This window comes from Chroicocephalus ridibundus, chromosome 5, assembly GCF_963924245.1.
Source record: "Chroicocephalus ridibundus chromosome 5, bChrRid1.1, whole genome shotgun sequence".
Lineage (NCBI taxonomy): Eukaryota > Metazoa > Chordata > Aves > Charadriiformes > Laridae > Chroicocephalus > Chroicocephalus ridibundus.
Window position 1 is genome coordinate 37,417,003 of NC_086288.1, and position 21,657 is coordinate 37,438,659.

General features: G+C 37.8%; 1 long non-coding RNA gene across 1 annotated transcript; it reads left to right on the plus strand.

Moving 5' to 3' along the window:
• Window positions 1-12,697: 12,697 nt before the first annotated feature.
• On the plus strand, window positions 12,698-18,556 carry LOC134516533 (uncharacterized). The gene is made up of 5 exons (XR_010071349.1): window positions 12,698-12,834; window positions 13,505-13,576; window positions 17,461-17,557; window positions 18,023-18,129; window positions 18,448-18,556. It is a non-coding gene; the product is annotated as an uncharacterized LOC134516533 (long non-coding RNA).
• Window positions 18,557-21,657: the final 3,101 nt, after the last annotated feature.

The following is a 21,657-nucleotide window of genomic DNA, read 5'->3' on the forward strand; positions in this document are numbered from 1 at the left end:
CTTCATACCATGCAAACCTAAAAATGAAAGGTACAAATTCCTGCATTTCTGTACCATGGGCTTTAGGCTCTAACCACTGTCCATCTTTAGTTCTTTTTTTTTGAACTGGTGCTGCCTCATTTGCCATCATCAACCTTCATTTGAAACAAAAATCTGTGTTCCCTGCCTCAAGATAGCAGGCATACACAGATATTAATTATTGGTGGTTTTGATATTAATTACATATAATAATCTAAATAATATAAATAGCTTGATCAAACTATTATTATAAGAAATATATAATATGGCTATACCATAATAAGGAACCTTTATATTATTTGCAGAGAAAAAATACTTAAAAAGAACTGAAAAGAGACATTGGGTAACTGATCCAGGAATCTATTGAGGTTTTGATGAAGGCCATGGACTTTGCATAGCACTGAAAATACACTTAGGTTTATATATAGGTTTATAAATGTGTTGTGTAGATTGTGAGGGAAGTGTTATGTTCAGAAAAGAAGTAATCATAATGATAATATTTTCTTGTCCAGTCTTTTCTTATATTCACAGTATTTAATATTGTTCAGCTGCAACAGTTCCTCACCTGTTTGTCTTAGACATCTTTTAAATTTATCACAGTGTAAAATCTCTCTTACTTTGGAAAGAGAGAGCTACTTTGCAGCACTTGCAATGATGCATGCCAGCTCTGCCATACATTTTCTTTTTCTACTGCGTATCCCAGGTGCCTTCCTTCCACAGGCTACTCATGCCTGGCTCACCCCGGACCGTTCTGACTGAAATTCTATGTGAGCTTTTCCCCTGAGCATTGAATGTAAATACTCGTTGGAATACATCTCTGAATCTGACAAGGCTTTGCACTCAGTATTTTTCTTTAATTTGTCCCAGAAGTTCTTCAGAACATTTAATTCCTTCTCCTGCAAATGCTTTCTTCTAAATTCAATGCCCCTGTAAAGCTTCCTCCCATCCCTATTGTGTTGCAAATTTTGTTCATTCTTTGAGCTACAGTCAGTCTCCTAATGCTTGTTGCTATGTATTTTTGTTGTGGTTTTTTGGCCTATTTTACTCTCCTCTCTTTTCTTTTTCGAATCCAAACTGCATCATAATAGAGCTAACAACTTAATTTCTCTGTGTTCAGGCTTGGTAACATATAAAACTGAAATAACAAACAGACATTGACTTCTGTCAATGTGCATAATAAAACTTATCATCCAGAGAGATTGAATATGGAACAAGACAAAGCTGGTATTCACTGAAACATGAAGCCATCGTTACAGCCACCATTATAGCCCTATAATAAGAAAAATTACTGTAAATTAACATTTTAAAGAGATGGAATTAGAGACCTAGGAAAAGCTGTTAGTGTTTTATCAAGAAGAAAAGCTTTCAGTTACTGTATGACTGAGGCATCCTAAAAATACTGTGCTTTTTTTCCTTTAGTCAACTGGAGCCAGTCACAACATGCTGAGATTGATCTTGTCCTGATTGTTACCCCTAGGAAGGTTGTTTGAGGTAAAACCAGGATCAGATATAACTTTAAAAATATCCGTTTCTCTCCAACTTTGAAGCCAGACTTCCAAGACGTGGCTATTTAAACTATTCTTTGGTACCAAGCCCACGCGTCAGCCTGCATGCTCAAACCATTGCAGCGCCAACTTGCATCGAATTGAAACAATTTACGCTCTTTCCCTCTGAAGGATGCTTCATACTTTAGTGTTTAATAAAGCGTTTACTTGGTAAGCAACCACTTTTAAACTGAATGTCGCTGTGTTTTTATTAGGAAAATGATATGTTGCTGAGCCTGAAGTAAAAAAACACGCCACAGACATGATTGTTAATAAGTCTGACAGCTCACAAACTCTAAATAAAAAATCTCCTGCTGTTCTGGGATGTTGTGATCTAGCATTTATTTCTAAGATGACAGAGGTTGCAAGATCGAGTCCATTTATTTACAACTAAGAAGTTTAAAAATAAACATTGTTTATGGTGATGCACAAGCTTGGTTATCTAATTTTCTCTCTCATCAAGAGTGCTTGCCCTTTAGTATTCTTTTTGAAGATCCTTTCACAAATGAACATTTAGTTGTGTAAGGTATTTCTGTCTATCCCTAATTTACAGCTTTCTTTAGCCCATGGGGAAAAAAAAAAAAAAAAGACCACGTTCAAGCATATTTCTTCTGTCACTTTTGACATTTCTGCAACCTTTCACACCTTCTGAAGGCACGAGTTCTGATGCAAAGTACTCTTCTGGGGTTGGAATTAAGAGTACCACCAATGAAAACTTAATCTATTGGTGTATGTAGCTGGTTGCACACACAGCAATTTTCCTTTCTACTTGCTTATGATAGTAATTTGTCATTCATAGTAGCCTCTACCTTATTTCCAAATTCAGAAAAAAAAATTAAAAAAATCCATACCAACAATTGCTCCTGATTCTCAATAATGTAGGAAATTCATGGCTAAAATGGTATTTTTCATGAAAGCCACATGGCTTTGTTTTTAGCTATTTCCTTATGCTCTATCATGTCAGAGTCAGTTTTGATATGAATAAACAAGCTCCAAATTTAAACTAAATGTAGATCTTACTAAAAGCCATAAATTGAGAATTTGTTCCAAAAACTTGTTTGAGAGTCTGATTTTGAACATTAGAACGTGTCTCAAGGCTCTGTGACGAGGCTTTTGCTTAAATATGACAAATAAAAGGGACTAACTTTTACCTTCTTTCTGTAAAATCTTTATCAGCCAACTAAATCAATACTTTGTGAATTTATTAAATTCCCTTTTAATTTACATACACATTTCACATTTACATTCTATAGACATAAATGTTTATTGATGTCAAAGGGTGTTTTGGCTAAATTCAGATTTAGTCTTAGAAAATGAATTTGAGCTTAGTTCCTTTTCTGTCAAAGTTAAGGGCACTCATCTCACAAAACACGTCAGGCTGAACACACAGACAATTTATTATAAATTCTTACCCAAGCAAAAATCTATTATTGACACTGAACTGAGCGAGTTTTGGCAATGTGAAAAAAAGCAAACCCTGATACTTGATGCCCGATTGAATACACAGTATTAAGAACTTAGGCCAGGTTTCCAGAGGACTGGGAAGCAGAGGCTTGTAGACAGTCTGCATTCAAAAAACTGGGATGCCAGGCTGCCTACAATATGCATATTTAGCTGTGTTAAGAGTGTACGGCGGAAAGAGCCAGCTGAAAACAGAGGTGTGGCCAGCAGATCTGCACGTTGTTCAGTTCTCCTTTACAAAATCTGCAGTTATGCTAGCACATAATTTGTATTATCGCATATGTTTCCCTCAAAGACAGTCTAGCACCAAAGACGATTGGATCTGTTGGCAATTTGCATTTGCACTTTAGTAGAGGCAATGTGCTTTTATTTATTTGTTTATTTAAATTACTAAGTAGGCTTTTACTTGCTTTCCCTCACATAACAAAATGTCATGTGCAAATCCAATACAGATTAAAATGCAGTAAACACAGTATTGGTTTTCCTTATGAAGAAAAAATTAAAAAATCAAGCTAAGGAAAATTCCAGGGAAAGATAAAAGCTGCATGAACAAGAAGTTCAGTAAAGAAAGCCTATGTATAAATAATACATGTGGTTTTATATCTGCCTCATCTAATATACAAAGGTATTTTTCCCATGTGGGTAAAAATGAGCAAAGTATCCTCAGAGGAAGCTCAGCAAAATAAACTGATCAGGGAGTTTTTTTCTATCATCTTGCCTATTTGTCTTGGGGTTTTTGAAAGCTGCTCTGTTAGAGGAAATTCTTTCCACTCAGTTTGCTCTGCAAGGATGCTTTAGTGGAGATGAAGTGGCCTTTGCTGAGAGATAGGGCCTTTGAGGGCCCTTTGGCGTCTGCCCTTCAAGCAGCTGTATAATCAAATTCATTATATCCCCATATTCCTCCTCCCAAGGATGGTAACAGCTTGGTCCCTTCCCCATGGGTCATCCTGGCTATTAGGGCTATCTCTGCAAGGTCCTTCCAGGGCATCCTCCCCGGCATTAATAACTGAAGCGTGTGTGCGTGTGTGTGTGTGTGTGTGTGCAGCCTGTGTGTGTATGTGTGTGTATGACATACAGCCTGTGACCACACCTGGCTGGGTTTTAGGGACCTGCCTGCCTCGCACCGTTGCTCCTCAGGACCTTGTAGCACAAGGCTGTGGTGAGGGGTGAAGGGTGAACCACTGACTGGATCTCTGGTGGCCTCCGGGTTCTCCAGACTCTTCATTTAACACGTACTGCATCACCCATAAACCACCTGCACAGGGATGTTCTGCAGGCATTAGTGAGGGCCTTGTGTGAGACTGGAGCTGACCTTACCAGTGCAATGGGTGCAGGGAGGAAGGCCGAGACAGCAGGATGCGTGCCCATTTGTAGCTAAAGTCTGTTTTGTCCAGTTTTTCTTGTCCATTTGTCTGGTTCTGAGCAATTCTTATGGCCATAAGAAATAGCATGTCAAGCAAGACTTCAAAGTTCCTGTGCTCCAGAAGTGGACTCAGGAGAGAGATCTGGGTTGTGTCTATCTCAGGGGTCACTTCCTGTGTGCCAGGCAAAATGTCCCCTAAGGGACTGATTAAGTTCCAACTTTGTGCATGTAAGAGAAAGTTCAGAGAGTTTACTTCTCCCCTACATCAGTTTTATTCACGCAGGAAACAATCAGCCCTTGTATTTTCTACTTGAGCCACAGTAGAAAATGCAGCCCCCTCTGCAGCTCCAACAGTGTAGTCCTCTGGCTATCTATACAATCTGTATGTTGAAACACAAGTATGAGGCTTTCTGGAGTTCTTCAATGGAGAACAAAATCCAAGGCCAGCCACAACAATGCATAGACTTGAAGGAGCACTGTTCAGAGTAATTGCTTTACCAAATATTTCCTTTTTTTAACCATGCAAACAAACTCTTTCACTAATGAGCAATAGTTATGTCAGTCTGGGTCTATATTTCTATTTTATAACCAATCTCCATAACTTGCAGTTAGTTTGTTTAAATCATAAAACCAGACATCTTAGAACAAAAGGCATATCGGTGTAAAGTGAATTACTTGAATCTGCAAGCATAAATTAGAAACATCACTACAACAACTTTCCAATCTCTTCCTTCCTTATTAATTCTTGAAATTGAGTGACTGGACAAGAGTAATATAGTCTATGTTTTATTTCTAAGATTGATTTAACTTTATTTTGAGGTCTGAATTATTTCACTATTCAATAGAGAAAAAAGTATTGTTTAGCTTAACTATGCTATTTTTGATGCAGGTATAATTTTTATTTCGAATTTCAATGTAAGGTCTTTCCAGTAATTGGTCTTTCATAGTTTTGTGGAGATCAGTTATTTGCATCAAACTGTAAAACAAAATACTTTTTTTTCTTTACTTGGATATGGAATTCGCTCAAAGCCTGTTAAAGCATACTGACCGCCTTAATTAAATAATATTGAACAGTTTAAAGACCAACAAATGTCACCTTTTCTAAATTTTCCAATTCCCACCTGCATTCCGAAAATGCACTACACACAGTGAAAGTTTTGCCTGAATGGGAGTGGTCAGAACATACCCCCTACCTGTTGTGGGGGGTGCCACAAAGAAATAATTAATATCCAAATATAAAGGGTTGTATCTGATGATCTTACCTTTTTAGAACATAAATAGGAAGAGGACTACAGATGCTTTTAATATCAAAGTCATATCTTGTTAAAATAAAAGTTTTCTGCACCTTATGTAGATTGAGCTAGCTAGGCAGTGTCGAATACATTGGTTTATTTTGAATGAAAATTGCTGTCTTATTTTCTCCAAAGAAACACATCAGTGGACTCGTTGTTAAAAGAAATTTAGCTTTTCATGTTGCAGTGCAAGCAGATATGGCTAGAACATGTGAGACCGAGTTTTAAATGCAGTTTAACTGCCTGACAAACCACATCCTGTAGGGTGGGAGTGGTATTCGACCCACATTTACTGTATGTAAGTGTTATAATGGAAAGTAAAAATATGTGAGTGGTTTGCAAATGTTATTGCTACTTAAGTACTGTTATACATTATTACTGTATGATTCAATAATCCTCTAATGAATAACTTGCTTTCCACTTGCACACTTTGTAATCTGCTAGCGGGATATATCATGACCAAATGGAAATTAGTTTTTTAAAGCTTTGTCTTGAGTGTTAAACTAAATAATTTATTGTAGATGCATCCTGTGAGTCACTAACTCTCCTGGAATCCTTTTTAGTTCAGCTGTAACTCTAAAATAGTATTTCATTCATGTCACTGAATCAGCCGGATAAGAATCCAATTCAAAACTAAATGAAATTAACTCAAAATTCTCAAAAGCATTCTCATTTAACTTTAACAAACTATGTAGTTTTACTTTAAAAAACATTTCACCTACCCAGTGTATAGAGAAAAACATCATTTATGATTATAATTTTGGTTTCGCAAATATCCTTATCAAGCTGTCCTTCATGGTTAAAAAAATGTGAAGAGATGGCTGTAGACACTAATTCTGGGGGATATAAAGATAAATGATGAGAACTAAGGACTTAGCTTGACACTTGACATTATCTTACCACATTTTTTTCACGACATTTTTTCCTACAGTTTCTTGCCACACACATTATGAGGGATGCAATAGTATGAAACCGCAGCGAGAATAGTACAAATATGGAAAAAAGCCACTCAGCTGAGTGTGTCAACATTATGCATCTATTAAAACTCATATAGATCATAATCTATTTTCCCATTTGTTTTTTCTACTCTGATGCATTTGTTACATTTTTCTGCTGTTCATCCAACTGATGGGTCACTGCAACTGATGTTAAAGCGAGTAGCAGCAGGGCCAGTGTTTTTCCTGCAGGACCAAGGCTTTCAGGATCAATGCCCCAACTCTCTGGTTACAAAACGGACAAATATTCATACAGCTCAGCCCTTCAAGAAATCTGCTGTTAGCCTCCGCACACTCTCAGGTCACAATCCGGTGTGGTTGTCAGGTATTATATTTAAGATACAAAAGTTAGCGTCTTGTTCAGGCAACTCCTCCAAACTTCAACCAGAAATCTCATGAGGTTCATCCTAATCTCAGCAAGTGAATTGGGACAAATACACATCTAGGTTAATTTAATATGGGAGCTTCTTTTCCAAGCACACCCAGCTGATCTCGCTTCTGTAAACTGTATTCTCTTCTATTCTTTTCTTCCTTCATTTGCTAAATTATGCATAAAAGACAGAATATGTGTATTTTTCAGGTTCTGTTGAGAAGTCAGCACATTTTTGACTAAATACACTGATCATTGATTTCATCAGAAGCTGAGAAGTATTTTGGGAAGAAAAATGACATGTAAGCGTAAAATATGACTCTTCTTGTTATTAGTGAGGTGATGATCAGTGCTACAGGTAGATCCAATGATGAAAACAAATAGTGTAACCCTGTTGCTAACATTTCAGGCTTTCTCCTAAAAAGCAAAGTGAAAATAATAAAAAAAAAAGCTTGTTGTTGGGGCAGGCTGGCATGAAATTGTTCTCTTTCACTGCTAAAAACATTTGCATCTCAGTGCACACTAACTCTCTATTTTCTTGTCCAATGCCCTCTAGTGCTAATTGATGATTTTGTTACTAACTGAATATGCAGGAAATGCATACCAGGCACCCAGAGCTTTTGAAATGAATGAAATTTCTTGCTAACTTGTTACTTAGTACCAGCATTTGGGCTTCATTAGTAAGCACAAGTTCTCTTCAAGTTAGCTGAAATTAACAACGCTTAGATTTAAGGATGACTCAGAAAGGGTGGGTGTAATTCCACATGTTCAGATTAAAAATGTATTGATGAAGCAAAATTGTGTGCTGTAGATATAAATCTGCAGTAAAGATTTTGCAAAGATGTGAAAATGAGTATCAACACCTAAGTTTTTTGCTGGCTTAGTGCTCTTGTCTTTTTCTGGCAATCTAATTTGTAAAATTGGCTTATTATACCTGATTTTTCAAAAAATTACATCTAATAAAATCACGTATAATAGTTGAGTAACATTGCCATCACACTGGGAAAGAGTGAAACAAAGTCTGTAGCTTATGCAACATTTTTAGATTGGCAGTATTTTACTGCTTTAATAATTACTACTCAAACCAATAACTTCTAAAAAGCAAATTAATTCTTTCTCATATTAGACTAAAAATACATGTGTTTCACTATTACTAAGAATAAACTCATCAGACAATATGTTTCAAAGCTAAATATACAACCTAGCTAGGAACCCAGCAAGACATGGAACTGATTTTCTTTTTTTAGTTAAAAAATAAGATTTTCTTATTAAAAATGCCTCTTTGGGGCTGCAGTTTCAGAATGTCTCTGAAATACAAAGAGTGCATCAAAAGCAGAAAATATATCTGTGAGGAAAATGATGCAAAACAATTCTAGGGAAATATATGTATGGATGATAAGAGGATCGCTGCTGGGGTGGGGAAAAAGTCTGGGTGGCGTATTCAATAAGCAAGTGGGCGCGCTAAGGCACGGAGAGCTTTTTTCAATATTGCTGGTGGAAGTTGTGGCAGCAGATTGAAGAATGAAGTGGGATTAAGTAGCACTTTGCATTTTACAAAATACTTCCATGTTTTCAAACTACATGGAGATATTGATTACAGAATCATAGAATTTTTTAGGTTGGGAAAGAGCTTTAAGATTATCAAGTCTAACCGTCAACCCAGCACCACCAAGTCTACCACTAAACCATGTATGAATAAAGCCTCACAACCACATTCTTGTAAGTGGAACAAAGATGTGAAAAATGAAATGCCTTGAGTCACTGAGTCTATGTCAAAGTTGGAGAAAATTCAGGTCTCTTACCTCACTGTTGTGTGGGCAAACAACAAGAGTGATGAGTTTCCATGTGTTAACAGGTAGAAATTAAGTTGACTTCACTATTTAAATTCATCTCTAAAAGTTGTTTAAAAAGGCTGAACGGAAGTAGATTTCTCTTAGATATTGCTGTGGTTTCACTACGTTAATATCTGAAAACTTGTCCATTGCTAATGCAAATAACACTCCTGTGAAACTGGTACTAGTTACTGTTCCCATTCTGTACCTGGGGAAGTAAACCAGGCAGGGTTATGTTCCTATTTAATCTCCGCTGGTTTTCAGAAACTCCCCAGCGAAACTTGAAGCCTGCCAGTGCTCGGGTGTCCGCCGGTAACGGGGTGTGCGGCTGGATGCGCACACAGCCCTGCTCAAGGTGCAGTAGGACAATGCGTTACCACGATTCATCAAGACAGTTGTCCTCTGAAAGCACTAAAGGGCAGGCAGAGCCTGTTCCTGCATTGTTGAACCACCTTGTTTTGTCATTCCAATTCATATAGATATGAATTATGCATATGACAATTTAGATCACTTGAATAATCTTAACTTCTTATCCTTAACCTTCTTTTCACTAACCACCAGACTCCAAATTATGTCGTCATTTGCGCTCAAGAAAATGTGTCCTGGCTGCAGACTTTCATTCCTCGTTACCAAAAGCAAAAGATGACAGCATCAATGGTCTCTGTCTTACTGATGAAAGTTATATACATCGGTGGGAAATTGGATTGATCAATGTGATAATATAGATTTTAAAAGGCCATTTGAAGCTTCTGTGCCTAAGCATTTAAATAAGCTTTCTGATGCCTGGCCTCAATAGCCTGCACCCTTTTCCTTTGAATTTGTTACATTCTGTTACTTCTATGTGGCTCCAGCCTGCTGTCATGGAACAGTGAATTGATTTTTCTCTTCTAAAGAAACAGTCTTAAATAGTGGCAGTCATCTTATCAAGCTTTTTACATAAAGGCTTTTCAGGCTTTATTAATTTAAATTCACATTAGAGGCCTTCAGGGCATGTTCAGTAGTCATTTTTTTCAATCGCCTTTGCATTGTGTTTATTTCCCCTAAAAAATTCCCCAAGGCAAGGCTGTGTTCCTGACACATTTCAGACTTCAACTCTTGGGCTTTGGCCTGTCTTCCTATATATATATCCTGTTAGTTTTACTGTTGCTTGTCACCTTGTGCGTAAGCCAGACTGAACATAGAGAAGCCCCAAGTAAATTCTGGGCTCTGGGCTTTTGAGGGAGGAGGAGACAGGTTGCGATGTGCAGGAATGAGGAAAGAGGCTGGTTTCATCTTGCTTGCTTTCCTGCGGAGAGGCCAGAGTAGCTTTTGGAAGTGCTTCCCTATGGAGAGTGTCATCTTCAGTTTAACCTGCTATTTATTATTTTCAAAGCCAGTTATGATAGGACAGAGAGTAATGGGTTTAAACTAAAAGAGGGAAGACTTAGACTAGATATAAGGAAGAAATTTTTCACAATGAAGGTGGTGAAACATTGGCATAGGTTGCCCAGAGAGGTTGTAGATGCCCTGTCCCTGGAAACATGCAAAGTCAGGTTGGACGGGGCTCTGAGCAACATGATCTAGTTAAAGATGTCCCTGGTCACTGCAGGTAGGTTGGACTACGTGACCTTTAAAGGTCCCTTCCAACCTTAACCATTCTATGGTTCTGTGATTCTACGATTCTATGGTTTACTGGAACCAAATACTCTTTGTTTAGTTAGGACCACATTTCCTGTACACAGAGTGCATCTAAATAATATTGTTAGAGTTGAAAATGAAGAAAGAGACACTGGTGTCATCTGGTGAAAGGTAGTAACCAGTCTTATAATGAGAAAAGATGTAATTTGTAAAGTAATTTGTAGAGTATTGAAATTGCTTCAAACATCTGAACAGGCAGTGCTCAGACTTTTTTCCCAGTCACAAATCATCTTTAGGCAAACAATAAGCATGGATGTTCTGGTAGAACAGTTGACTATTAAAAACCCTAATTGAAAATGGAGCCATAATGGAAACATTTCTGTTCGAAGTCCTAATATGAGTGAAGATGAGGTGGCATTAAATATATGTTGTTCATTTTCAGACAGCTTGTGAACAGAATACCTGGTCTTTTTGGCATTGCATTGGTTAGCAAAATGTTCTGGCATGGCAGCCTAGTAATTTGATTAAACAGCACTGATTTCACTATACAGCCATAATATAGTGGCTTTTAAAAATTTCCTTGTCATTTTTTTCCCATTTGATATTGATTTTATTGTGAACATATAGTATGTCTTCCTGGAAACTTTCATATAGTGCTGAAAAGTAAAGCACAGACTTAATCTCCATGACTGATTTATATTATTTATAAAGTCTGGTTTAGTGTATTCTGAACTAGAGGACCAAGCTGTTTCTCTGCCTCTATATGTGTTGTTTGCGGGCAATTGACCTTCAAAATACCGTGTTTTATAAGACAACAGAGTGGTTTATGTAAGTTGATAGACAGACAAATAGATGGGTTTCTATTAATAGGCTGATTGCTGTGACTGAAAAATTTAGTTATGCAAATTAACAGTCTTTTCCTCTCTGCTGAATTAATTATTAAGGAAGAAGAACAGAGGCTGAGACATGAATTTTCAGCAGAGGTATAACTCAATGTTCCCTAATCCTCAGTGGGACTCTGCCTGTCCTCCTGCAGCCATGTCCATCCTGGCCCCTGGCCATGAGCTCCTCAGGCCGGCCAGTGCCCGGCTCTGGAAGTCAGGGGAGTTTCACTCCCGCTCCTTATTTCCAAGACAGGGATGCAGTGTCCTGGAAAGCCTCCTGTGTGGTTTCTTTGAAACCAAGCACCACAAATTCTATCCGCTGCACATTTTTGTCAACCGAATGGAGGTGAGGACCTGCCTGAAAGCGGCAGGGAAGACTTCAGGCATTTCTTCCCTCCAGATGGACTGAGACAGCATTGGAAGGTGATGAGGAAAAATAATCTGGCAGCCGCGGTTAGTTTGGGGTTAAATGAATCAAAGTCAAGCCCGGCTTGCTGGGCTGCTGCTAGGCAACAAGTAACTTTCTGCATTCAGAAGTTCCCCTCTAATTGATTCTTGACACCATTCCCCGTTGGTTTGTATAAATAGAGAGCAGTTGCTGGGGGGAGGAGAGTAAAGCTGGGGGGTGAGCGAGCACCCACCTCTGGCACGGCCTCACACCAGGTGGGTCGGGCGTGCAGAGGGTCCCCTCCCACCAAGGAAGGGGTTCTGTTGCTATAGGGGGTGGCAGCCACTTAGGATTCGTATTAGATAACGCAATACCGATGTTAAGGAGGAAAGAAATCTACAGGAGCCACATGAAATAATGCCGTATGTCGGCCCTTCAATATGTGTCCGCCGAACACGCGTCTTTTGCATCCACTTGTTCCTTGCTGAGATGTAAGTGACCAACAAAGGAGTAGGAGCCAGCCTGCCTCACACAGCTAGTATTTGTCAGGCTGGCACAGTAAGTGTAGCGTCAACAGGAAATCCTCCATGTGGAAGCCTGAAAGCACACAGAGGGCAGAGCTGGAGCAGGGATTTATAGGGGCTGGAGATACTGGGAGAGTCAGGCTAATGGAAAGAAAGGGGAAGCTTGCCTGAAGAAGAAAAGCAAGCCCAGCAAGTCTCAGAGAGTCAAAATCCTCTTTTATTGATGGTTCACTTCTGTAGTCTTTATTATACTGGCTCTATGCCTAACCTTGATAAGATTTTACCCTCACCAACAACTGCAAGACTCAGGCATTTTAAAGACTGCTTCATGAATTAAACTATTGTTCCTTATAAATAAACTCTCATTCTTTTTTTTTTTTCTCATACATTATTTATTTCCTAGCTCTTTCTTCTGCTGCAGAGAAGTGAAAGGCAGAGAGGGAAGAATACAGAAAGGAAGAAAATGAAAAAGGGATGTTTCAAAGATGATGGGAAGTACACAATTGTTTTTTGACAATGGTGAAAATTCCCTTTCATGGCACAGAGGTAATTGGCAGATATAACATGTTTAGATCCAGCATGCACATGCTAAAAGTTGCATGATATTCTTACTTTACTCCCTTTTTGGCATGATAGAAAAACATGTACTATTATGCTCTTTCTATATGTTTCCATATATTCTTGCAGGCGTCAAGGGGGATTTCTTTCTTCTTTGACTGTTTGAAGTGCTGTATTGCAATAATGCTGATATTGTGCTGCTCAGGCGATATGTTTCCCTAAGCAGCTAGGAGGGTAGGGGGTGAAAGGAAATAGTTTTTTGGAACTATATCAGTTCTGAAGCATGTTGAATGATAATGAAGAACACTTTGGATTTTTTCATTCACTTCACTTGCCTAATACCTTCAAACAGGGTTTTGTTATTATGTTGAGGTAGTTGTATTTAATTGCTAATGACCATATTCATCCCCTTCCTAGATGAGACGGAACTATTGCCGGTGAGCACTACATCATATTTTTGACAGTTTCATTTATAAATCAGTAGCTATTCCATGCATATTTACATGTTGGAAATACTGCATTAATATATTTTGGCATGCTTTTCACATATGCTGCTACTGCATTTTTTAATATCTGATTACCTCTCACTACCTTTCTTTTTTTCCTAACAGTTACAAAATCTATTTAAAGAACAAATTGTAATTTTCTTTTTTATTAGAATTGCACATTGTCTGTGTAAGGAACAAGACAGAAGAAACAGGAGACCTGACTAACATACATTCATTTATCAGTAAGTGTATCCTGGTATACTTACCCTTTTTGAAACAGGAAAGCATTCTGGAAGTATTTAGGCTAATTTAAATCCTGACCTCTGCTGTTTGCAATTCCTCGTGGAACAGCACAAGTGAAATGCACTACCCAGGAGAGCAATACAGAGCTGAGAAAAAAATCACACTGACGTATTTGTTCCTTTTTATTTTTAAATTACATCTAGTTCTGTCTTGATGCAAAAGAGTTGTGCTGCCATTTCATGCAGGTTTCCAAGAAAAGCTGAATAAGCTCTTCCAAAACCACTCCTGTTTAAAGATTAAGACCCATTTTATCTCTAAATATATATAACAATATGTATTGCATATAATCTAATTTACACTACCAGTACTCTTAAACTAGCCTTTTACACATATCACCACTGTTAATTGGCACTGAGCTCTTCATAATTTCTGAATATTTAGGATTCACTTTATAATACCTGCTTATCTGGATAGTAACGCAAGTTACTTTTGCAGAGACGGGACACATGACAAAAAGGCAGTGGGCTGCTGACTCCCTCACGGGAAACCTGGGAAGCCCTTCAGGGAGATACAAAGATTCATCTCTGGTATAATTACAGGGACTCCTCAGAGAGTGCACACGTGAGACCAATTAGTCACAGTGTGTGCATTCCCATTGCAATATTTTTCTGTCTCGTCTCTCTACCACCAGCCGTTGCCACTTTTTGCAGCACCTTTTCAGTCTTCAGAATCAAATTTGCAAACCACTACACGGAGATGAATTCGACACTAAGTAAAATGAGTTTAAGCTCACACAGGTGATGAACATGAACATCCCAATCATGCCTGAAGATCCAAAGCACTTCCAGGCATGCTTTAAAAAGGGATTTTAATCTTGGACAGTCTTTGGCAAGATTAACTGTTGCCAGTGATGTCTTGCCTCTGTTTACCTTGCTTTAGGAAGGAAAATATAAGTTAATTGCAATAACAATTTTATCTAATCATTCTGAATTGCTAAATATTGTTTCTGTTAAAGGAATAACTATTCGTTCTATTGTTATTATTAAAATATTGGTCCACTGCAATAAAAAGTTAAACGATTACTTAAATGTGCCAGAGAAGATTTTAGCTCTCCTTTTATATTGAATCTTAAATAGAAAGTAATTGCAATGATGACTTTGAGTAACCTCAACTTAATGAAGAAATTGTGGTTGTCTGCATTTGGAATTCTTACAAGGCAATCATGTAATAGATAATAATATCTACTGGGTTCTAACATCACCGTATAGGCATTATTTATGACTGCTGCTGGCAAAGCAGTTACTCCATTTTCCAAGCCAAATTGCAGTGAAAATTCTGGCAGCAATCAAAGAAGAGCCTCCAAAAATATGTATGTGAAATAAATAAGATTTCAGCCTTTTAGACATTATCAACTAGAAAAGGAGAATAGAGACTCAAACTGTTACTTTTTATTAATCTCTTTACTCTGTCACTTGTTCTTTTCGATTTTGACACTGAGGTAAAGAAGGTAAAGTGGTAAGGTAAATAACCTCCCTCTGCTTTAGACCAAGATGGTCTAAGCTAATCATATTTTTTCAGTACTACAACTTCTTATTTCATTGCTGTTGGAGAGGCTTTATTTAATGCATAAGACTAAAATCTATATAGTTGTGATCCTGCACCAATTTGCTGAAAAAAAGCAGGGCCTTCACTTTCACATTCAGCCTTACCCTGGTGCTATGGGTCCCACTAACAGGCGTTTCTGAAAGTGTCTTCAGAAGCATCCTGAGGCAGCTTCACCTCATGTCTCATCATGCCACCCAGGAAGGACAGGTTTCCTTGTGCCCCGGCACTGCCTACACAAGCGATGAGGAAACAGTCAGGAATATCTGGCCCAGCCATTCCCGAAAGAGCAACCGCAAGTGTCTGACATCTGCCGACCAGATAGGGAATAGGGACTCAAGCTGAAGGGAGCACCCAAGATGTGAAGTCAGACCTGTCTTCATGCTCCTTTCGGCTTGTGTCCAGAAGGATCCAGGGGCTTGGCACTAAGCTAGGTGCTTCCTGGCTTGCAAGCCTGCAGAAATCACATCAACCACGCCAGCCCCATGGGCAGCCAGGCTTGCCCCCGTCTCCTTCTGATGCCAATTTCCCTTGTGCTGTCAAGCTCATGGTTAACATCATCTGTCTATGAGACGTCTGCCAGAGAGGATATCATCCTGCCCAGAAGCCTCACAGCTACGCAGATGAGACCGAGTACAGTACAAAAGGACTAGATAAATATTTCATGCTTACTGCAATGTGATTTTTGAGCAAATACAGTTTTATAAAAGCAAGAGAAGGATGAGTCAGCAACTGATTTTATAATCAGTTTTGGAGGTTTTTGGAGTTTTTTGAAGAACTGTCTGTTATTGGCATAAGAGTATGATAATTTCAGAGTCTCATATCCAGCATAGTAAGGAGATGTTTGAGGCAGAGTGCCTGGATGTTTCAGAAATCTCAGGGACCGACAGGAGGACTCCCACAACACCAGAACAACCACTAAAGATTCATGGACTCTACCTGCACATGGAGGAAAGAAAAAGAATACAATAATATATTGCCTCTAGTTTGCCAGGCCACAGCAATGGGAATGACACAGAGCAGGTGGTGCAAGCCTAACCAAACTTGTCATGGGCACCAAGTTGAGATCTCACATCCCGCCCACCCTTTCTCAACTCCGTTATAATTTTCCTTGTCTGACAAATAAGAAAGTAGAACATATACCCTTAAAGGAGTAATGCTGATGGTCACTATAGAAAGCACACTAAGACAAGCAGGGAGTCTTATAATAGATGGAGCTGTGCAACAGCAAAGGTGCTCGAGGTGGGAAAAACAGGCACAAGTAAGTGGAAGGAGAAAAGTCAATAGACAGTTTAAAAATAGACTTTCATTCTAAACAGGAAGTTGATTGGCTAGTTTGGGGGGGGAGAGTTGTTTTTTGAAGTATGAGCTTCTGTATTTGCAACAGAATTTCCGGGCTATTAAGAAGTAATTATTGGTTGTATTTACTGTCACTGGGTAATTGTAAAAAGTTACCGACCAAAATGCGTGGGAGATGAAATATCTTCAATGACAATATCCCTTGCTAAAGAAAAAATTGCCTTTGCCTTGCCCACTAATCATCTGCCAAGGAGTAGTTTGCATTGGAAATGTTCCATTTTTATGCTAATGCTACTTGACAGTAACTGAGATTTCAGCACTGGGACCTATTTAAGCACCTCAGGAGAAATTCAGAATTGTCTATCGTAGACAGAGCTGGGACAATGTACAAAATACTATTTTTAAGGAACAAAGGTTATGATTTGGCTATTTTTTTAAATAGAACTAAAACTACCCACATACTGCATAAAATAGTCTAAAGCTACATGTAATACTGGAGATAAAATTGAACCTTAGGGCCTTCATCTCTGCTCATTTCTACCATGTCTAATGAAGTCTGTGGAACTACAATAACGTATAAACAGTCTGAAAGAATAGTAACTATTGTATTAAGCAGTAAATACAATTAATAGTTTAGGAACAAACAATTTGTTTTCATGAAAAATAATTACATGAAAAAGATTTTTTTTTTCTCTATACCATTAGGATGTAAGAATTATAGTTGACAAACATAAAATATGCAGGGAGAATCACAAAAATAGATCATCTTTTGTAGTGTTCACAATTTAGAAAGAAAACCAAAAGATGTTGATAAGGCAGGTTAAAAAGCAAAGGAAAAACTGTTTACATTCCTTCAAAAATTTTCCTCTGCTTTTTCACATTTCAGATGTTCAAAGTTAGGAATGCTAAAATGGCATAAGAACATACATCAGTACTGAGTCAGATCAAACGCACATCTAATCCAATATTTTGTCTCTAACAGCGGCCATAGTGATGCCTAAGGACAAATGAAAAACCAGCAAGCATGTATGATATGATGCTTCACAAGCATGAAAGTGATTTGCTTTCACTGCTTCGGGGTCAGTATATCTCAAAAGCCATATTTTATTCCTCGAATAATGCTACCAAAACAGTTAAAATTGTACTCAGAGAAGTAATTCATGTAGGATAAAGAGTTCCCACTAAGTAACAAATACTTCTATTTATCAAACACCTGTTGTACTTCATAAAATATGTATGCCATTGTTTAAGAAAACAGGTACCTTTTATAGCTATGCATGAAAATTTAATATAATTCGCAGGTTATCATTGACATTACCTTTTATTCCCGTTATTGAGGTTGAGAACTATTGAACTAAAAATTCAAGCAACAGTAAATATCTATGTAATATTAATGATATCAACATCACAGATATCTGCTTTCCTTGAATCTTACTTGATTATAATATAAACCGAAAGGGTGACAAATGATGGTACTGAACAGAAGCAAGGGATAGTGCATAAAATGCACTACTGCTACCAACATAATCTTTCTCTTATTTTAGGTTGCTCTACTCATGGCACATCAGCTCTTCTGAACCTTATATCACAGAACGACAGAAAGTTCAGATATCCAGAGATTACTCCTGCTGTTGGCCTGGTACCCGGACAGGTATGCATGGAGAGCATATGTATGGTCTCTCCTACTGCCTACTTGTCTTCTGTCACCTGCAGGGAAACAGCCTTCACACTCAGCAGGCAGCTATGGATCAAAAAGAGCCTTTCTGTATAGGGAAGCTGATGCCTATTTCATATTCACATCCCATCATGTGGTCAGCTGGATCCGTTTTATGGTTTGATGATCTTAGCAGGTTCCTCGCCTCATTTTTTGACTAGGTTGATCCGATAGTTCAATCTGTTTACAGATCTTGCCTCCCCTTTCTCAGCAAAGCTCCAACAATCTGCTAACTCTGTTTTCCTCTAATTTCAGAGTTTATCAAGGTTTGAAGCAAATGGATGCCCGTCTTGCAGGAGGTTACACCACCAGGTCCACTTGTCCCCCACACACAACCCTTGATGTAAGTTTGGAGAGGAGGTGTAGAAATGGAAGGGATTGTTCTGAATCCCCAGCAAGCACTGTGAGTGCTATGTTCGCTTTGAATTAAGAGACCTTTCAATTGGAAAAAACACCTGTGTAGTGCTGCTTAATTACTAAAAAATACCTCTTACAGCTAATGGAAGGAGAAAAAATCTGCATGTTTTAATAAATGTTACCCTTCTCAATAACAAAATAGCACATTTATTCATTTTTTACAGTTCTTTCTTCCAGGCATTTCTTCTAACATTCTTCTGTGTTAGTTCAGAAAGCGAACAGGTAAAATTAATATTTATCCAATAGTAGCAATTCTTTCCGTGTATGCAAACAAGCATGAAGAGCAAAACCCCTATGCAATAAGTGGGTTATATCTGTTAAAAAGACCACTTTGTCATCTCAACATGTCATTTCCTAATTTCAGATTTTTTTAAAAAAATATGACTGCCATATTAGTCGTAATTTTTACTATATCTACATATGGGTGTGTGAAATCTATGCCCTTTGGCTCCTGAAAAGGTTACTTCTGTTTCAGCTGTCAAAAGCATAATACTAGCATCAGTCCTTTATTTTGATAGGATAACTTTTTTTTTTTTTAATTTTTCTGAAAAGACAATGAATTGTATATTCAGAGTAGTACAATCACTACTTTGAAAACTGCCAACCCTCTTTTTGAAAAATTTTGCTTCAGGAAGCATTGGCAATACTTAAGTGAGAAGTAAGTATAATATTATCTGGTTTCCAAACCATGGCTACTTTGTAGAGCTAATTAATGACTGTGAAAATGTAAAGAGGTCTGTTATGTATCCACTATTTAATAAATATTTGCAAAACACGTAAAATATTAAAAAAAACATTCCTTTTTTTAATTATCCGAAAGAATATCCTTGTTGAAATACAGACACATGGCAACACAAAGTGCATATGCACATGCAATAGTATTTCATATTGTGATAATATTTTGTTTTATATAAGGTGAGAAAAAGAATGATTTCACCATCGTACATTACTCGCAGGACGGAAGCTGTTCTCTGGTCATTTTATGAGCATCTGTGCTTTCTCTGTCTAAATAGCTATAGGATTTCATAAAGTTTGAGTGCTAGTATTCTGAAGTATTTCTGAGATTTGTGAGCATACTGGAATTAACCTGAGTATTAGAACCTGCCAAAGCAAAATATACTCTATGCACAGCAAATATTTGCTGCGTTAGACTTCTAGCAAAATAGCAAAATTGAGGTGTCTTTCTACTATACCAGCCTGCAGTAACAACATGTTTGGGAGACACTCAAATGATGTCGTGGAGATGGCTGGTAGGAATAATAGTTTTGGCAAAGCTGATACAAAGGAAGTGCCAAATAGCACAGATAACTTCCCAGCACTAAATAAATCTAAAAAACCTGAATCTGAAATTGTTTTTTTAAATGACCTTATCTTTAGAATTAATTTATTCTGCAGAAGCCCCTTGCTTGCACTCATTCTTGGCTGTGCTAGGTGAACATTTGGACCAATGATCTTAAAGGTCTTTTCCAACCTAAACAATTCTATGATACTATGAGTCTATAATTCTAGGTTTGTTGTAAATTATCTTGAGCCAGGGTGTATCTGTCCATTATAAGAGGGATCTAATGCGGCTTTGAAAGCGTAAATAAGTTGCATATTGTCATGACAGAATATTTTTTTCTCCCATGCCTTCCCAAAATGTAATGATTACTCCTCATTAAAAGCTTGTACTCAGCTATTATCACTCAGCAGAGCTGTCCTGAAGTGATTGCCGATAATCTCATTTACCACCTGATAAACTGTTCTTTTTATGCGCCTAAAGATTTCCATACAGCAGAGATGGAATTTGGTTTGCACAACTTTCAGCTGCGAAATAGACAAACATTTCATTTGTCAGGGGTAGTTTTCAAATACGGTATGATGCTTGTTCTTGCTGCCATATAAAAAAAAATCTACAGCTACTCTAAATGCATACAACTATAAGCTTATGTTTTACTTCAGGCTATCCTGACTTACATAAGACACAGAAAATCTTTTGAGTTTCTCAGAGGGGAAAATCTGGAAATGAGTTCTTTCTGTTTCTGTCTCCTACTTTCCTTGTCCTTCTTCTCTAGGGACCTTTCAGTCCAACTGTTTTTTCTCTTTCATCTCTTCCCACCTTCCTCTTATTCACCTTTCTGTCTTTCTCTTTTCCTTTCTAAACTCCTCTCCTCTCCCTTCCCTCCATCCTCCCCTCCATTCCTCCCCTCCCTCTTTCTCCGTCCCTCCCTTTCTCTCTTTCTGCCTCCATTTCTCCTTCTATTTCTCTCTTTAACTTCCTTCTTTCCTTGCCTTTTTTCTCTCTTTGCGTCTTTCTTTCTTTTCCCTTCTTTCTTCTTTCTTGTTATTCCTTACTTTGTTTCTTTTTTTTCCACTGCTGTTCATGGAGGAAAATAGAACCCGAGGCTCAGATGAAGTTAGTGGAATTGAATAATCTTCATTAGTCTCAGCATTATTTTCTTGGCAAAAGAAAGACTGCATCATTGTGGTTAGAGATCCTCTGAGGTTTTTTTCTGCTGCTGTAACTAAGATATCATGTCTGGCATTGCCTATGAAGGTCTTTTCAGAAATTTGTTAAGGAGAAAACAAAGGGACGGTCTGAATTTAAAAGAAACATCTTTTCTTCTTTACATCTGTACCTAAGGTAAGAGACAGAGGACTAAAGTCTGTAGCTGTTCATGTATCTTTTCTAGCAGTTTTGCAGCCTTTCTGTACCCCAAAGGCAGTCTCAGTCATGGCATATGAAAGTTCTCCCAGCCTAAAGATGGGCAAATACTCATTTTTTTTTTAAATTGTCATAAAACACCTGAGAGGTCAAAGAGAGTCTTTATGTACTGACCATTAAAAAAAAAATGAAAAAAAGAGGTAAATCCACAACTAATGCTCTATGGTGTGTTCTCAGGTACCCAAGAGGAAAAATGTGGTAAATATATTTCTCTTAGGGAGCTATTTCTTTGTTCAGCATAAGATGCATCTGGTAGAAAACACAATTTCTTCTATGAAGTTTTGATAAATTTGATTTTGAATGTGTTTTTGAAAGTGCCTTTTAAGATAATTTTCTATATTGTA